The sequence below is a fragment of the Phalangium opilio genome, unplaced genomic scaffold, assembly GCF_054372755.1.
Source record: "Phalangium opilio isolate 3A_F unplaced genomic scaffold, DU_Popi_V2 ptg000093l_1, whole genome shotgun sequence".
NCBI classification, from domain to species: Eukaryota; Metazoa; Arthropoda; class Arachnida; order Opiliones; family Phalangiidae; genus Phalangium; species Phalangium opilio.
The window spans coordinates 2,069,464-2,073,817 of NW_028324198.1; the positions used below are offsets into that span (position 1 = coordinate 2,069,464).

The 4,354-nt window shown below is 32.9% G+C and overlaps 1 long non-coding RNA gene across 1 annotated transcript; it reads left to right on the forward strand.

Moving 5' to 3' along the window:
• The first annotated feature begins 908 nt into the window (after positions 1-908).
• Positions 909-1,752, forward strand: LOC149640199 (uncharacterized). The gene is made up of 3 exons (XR_016372234.1): positions 909-987; positions 1,538-1,624; positions 1,731-1,752. It is a non-coding gene; the product is annotated as an uncharacterized LOC149640199 (long non-coding RNA).
• Positions 1,753-4,354: the final 2,602 nt, after the last annotated feature.

Below are 4,354 nucleotides of genomic sequence, written 5' to 3' on the forward strand. Positions count from 1 at the left end.
ACTTTGTTGTTCCTCTTGATTATTTTCTTGCTCATTTTGGTTTATTTCTTGTCCATTTTCGTTTTCAAAAATATCTGCATTTTCGTCTTGATGAGGGTAACTTGGGGGATCAAGCGTTTCCCTGGTAAATTTATGCTTATGTTTCACGTGTCGATGATAAGTTTTGATATTAGTGAAAGACCTTCCGCAATTGTCTAGTCCACAAACAATACTAAAGTTACGATCGTGAGAATGCTTATTTAGCATATGAGTTAAAAGTATCCCAAATGTTTTAGCAAAAAAGGTACATCTAACACAGCTAAATAAACCGGGTGACGCCATATTTCCTCGAAGAGTGGAGGAAAGGAGAAAATTTTAACTATATACACGTACCACTGGACCAGAGTTTTAGACTCCAAGATTTAACCGTGCATTTGTTAATTGACAGTAAAGTCTGTTCTACACAAGGTCACGATTAAATGGTTAGGCCCATGTACCGCATTTTTCTTATAGCCAAAAGATAAGCTTCACTTCTCAAGGTAAATTCCACGGCCCATTGTTTGTGTTCTGGGAAAAAAAGGGTCGGCGACGATGGGACGGGGACAATATTCCCCCCCCCAAACCAAAAACTTTCCATTTTACGTAGGCTGTCCCATAGGAAATGGAAAGTTTTTAGCTGCGGTGCGACTGTACCAGCATCAAGAAAAGAACGGGTAAGGTCACTCTATGGTACTAGCATAGATACCAGTAACCAGTATTCGAGAAAATCTCGGAAAGAGTGGATTTAGAGGAGCGGACAAAAACTATTTCGAATATTTGAAATTAAATCTGCGGAAATAGTCTTATAATTATTAACAAGGATGAAAATGGAACTTTGTTGTTGTTGTGTTTTGGAGAACAAAAAAAAAGAAAATTCGGATCAAAGATAACACATATTCAGCGTTTTTGGAACATTTAAAATGTGATGAAAACCTACAGGACTTCGTGGGTCCGGATAAAGTTTATCAGGTAATATCCTTTTTAGATATTCTTTAAGTATTAGGGCTTCCTGAATATTAAACTAGGTCAAACCAGATATGGTTTTCAGATATGTTCAACCAACAAAATTGTTATCCTATATGAAGTTTGCACGATGTATAGAAACTAATATAAGCCTTTTCTTTACGTTTAATTTTCACGAACAAGACTCCACGACGTTAATTATTAAATAGACTTTTGTATATAACTCTCTCTCTCTCTTTCTGGCTCCCTTTCTCTCTCTCTTTCTCGCTCTCTTCAGCGAGCCATCCCTTCTCAACAGGTATCTATAGGGAAGTTGTAGGAGCACCTGTCTGTTTTATCCCATATAGAGTTGGAAGGCAAAATGAATGTGATAGAGGAAGTTATCATATCACGTGAAACCTTCCTATATGCATAACCAATCCCTATTATAGTAGTATCATATCAATTTTATTAAGAGTAGAGTTGCCCGCATGTCTTCGATTATTTTAATATTAAAGGAAGCTGATACTCTTAGAGACAATAAAATTTAAAAACCGCTAAAATTGGTCATTATTAGGTCTATGATGAAGATTTTGAGGAATATGTGGACCTGGGTCAAACTAGCATTTTTAAAAGCAAAACTAAAGTCAAAGTGGTTTTAAAAGTAAATATTTGAAATATTAAAGGGAAACTAACCCTGAATATAAAATGGTGATAATTATTTTAAGTCAAAATTATAGCTTTTCTAATTAAAATATGTTTAAATATAGAAAAAACGATTAAATGAGGACCCAGAATATTCAACAGAAAAAAGGTCAAGAAATGACCAGATAGATGCCACATCGACGTCGAACGCAGGCGAAAATGAAAATGAACCTCAATTGATTACCTGTTTAGTGCAGTTTTAATGCAATGAATTACATCAATATACTCAATTTTAATTTATCATTAATCTATGAATAATCCTAAGAGTTTGAGTAAACTTTTTCAACTTATGGTTTTACTGTAAATAATTGACTTTTTACATTTAAAAATGTTATTATTATTGCAAACTGCAAAGGATCAAGATTATCTTTTTTATAGAATTATCTTACTAAATTGAAAATACTATAGGGTTGCTGAAAATCTTAGAGAAGATATTGGCAGCTGTTCAAGAACGACATTTGCTTTGACATACTCCCTTCCGGATTTGCCAGAAATGTTTGTTAGTGCTGACAAATACCAGGGTCTTTCCCCTCAGGTTAAAATCACAATGAACAAAGAGCTTTTAAGCATTTTATTCAGTGATTTAATCAAGAGATATGGTTTGAAAGTATAACGTTTTGAAGATATAGAAATTTTACTTGATGAACTTGTATATTTACAAATACCCTTCAGGTATCCATATCACAAAATTGTTGCAGAAAAATTAATCATGAAATACCCACACTTAAGAACACAACCAGGAGAATGGCATGTATTAATCTTTATTGATTTTAATAGATTAAATTTTGTGATATCGCAGTGTACTCCAAATAACTTGTACAAGTACTGAAATTTCTTATTGTGAATTTCAATTACCATTTATTTAATGAAGTTTTAGCAGGTTAATCATGTTTGTAAAATAATATTACAGGAAATGTGGTACCAAATGCTGCGATCCAAATTCAAAAATTTTAGACAAAATTTGACAAATATAACCATTGTAGCGGATAACAAAAAAAATATGGAAAGGAGTCCTACAAAAAAGTACAGACATCTTGTCCTGGTTCAGATATCAACGTCATAGTAAACGTACAAAGAGTTCAGGTGATTATACATTCATATTCTATTTATCCATGATAGTCTAGCAGCATGAATCTATACAATATAGGTTCATGCTAGCAGTATGAGTTCAAATTCCAAAGCAAAAAACGTAAACCTAGGTTTTACCCGAATTTAAGATTTTTATATTACTTTGAAGCTTGGGTCCAAGTAAGAAAAAATTAAAACAGTGAGCAACAGTAAAAACATTTTTCGTTGCTTTACCGAGTTTAGTCATGTATCGCAGCTAAGCCTATTTATCTCTTAAATTTAAAAAGTATTTCCAATTATTTATTTGTACAATTTTTGCTTTTAAATTTGCCTTATATTATTACGATTAAGAATCGATAAATAATAAAGGTTTGTCAGATTTCATCTCGCACATATCCTTATTAAAGGGAGGATTAAGTAATGAAACGAGTTGCTTTTATTTGATAAAATTAGCTATTACAAGCCCTAAGATATTAATAGAACTTAAAGGAACATTCCAAAATTAAGTTTTAAAGTCCTCCATTTTCGCCTAATTTAAAATAATTTCAAACGCGCTCGTTCAATCGTGTATTGTCCCGCAAAGTGCGCGGCGCCCATGAGAAAAACCAACCATCGTGTGCTAAAGATTTTGCGGTACAATACGCGTTTGAAAAGCATAATATCGAGGAGGCTCTTTTTTATTGAGGACTGCAAAGATTAACGGGGATATTCCAGTAAGTTAAAATGGCTTTGGACTTCTAATAAAATAAAAGCAGCTTGTTTCGTTACTTCATCATCCCTTTAAAGGGATGCAAAAGTACCTATGTAAAGGCAAAATATTCCGATCTGAACTTAGGTCAAATTTGGCTCGGAAATTTTTTTGTATTAGGTAGTTTCATGTAACAGTTACTATATCAATTCTCTTTATTTGAAGCTTGCTGATGTGGAATCTTTTGAAGATGATAATGATAACATCGCCGCTCATAAATCAATAATGATCAATGAATTAAAAAAAAAGAAATAGACTGGGAGAAGATTGATACAAAAATGGATAAAACTATGTCTGATAGAAGAGAAGTTCTAAAAGCAGAGGGTACTTCTGTGGATAAGGTGTTGAAAGAGTACCCAGCGCTTTCCAATGCTCAACAAGTATGAACTTTGAATATGATCTGTAAATAAAGAATAGACAGAGGAGTAGATGGTGAAGTTTTCACTTGGAATTTTCACTCCTATTTCCGATTGAGGGAAAATCCCAAGCCTTCAACTCCTCTTCTTTCTATTCTCTATGGATTGATCAAGTCAATGCACTTTATCATTTAATTTTTAATTAAAGATATCCTTGGAATTTGAGAGAATAACAAAGATAAACATTGAGAAAAAACTGGATGAAATGTTAAAAAAATACTCAGAAAAAATTTGGGTTTTGGCAAAAAAAGAAGTGGTTAATTTGAAAGCGGAAATTCTAGACCAGATAAAAAAGGAAGAGGACCCTGAATCCATGCAAAGTAATTTGATTCAATAGTACGGAAATTCTACTATAACAATAATAATTTTCCTTTCCTTTCTTATTCTACAGGGCCGGTAGGCCCTTGTAGATATGACTTGATACTCTTCTTTAACGTTAAAGCAAAATTCACATGCT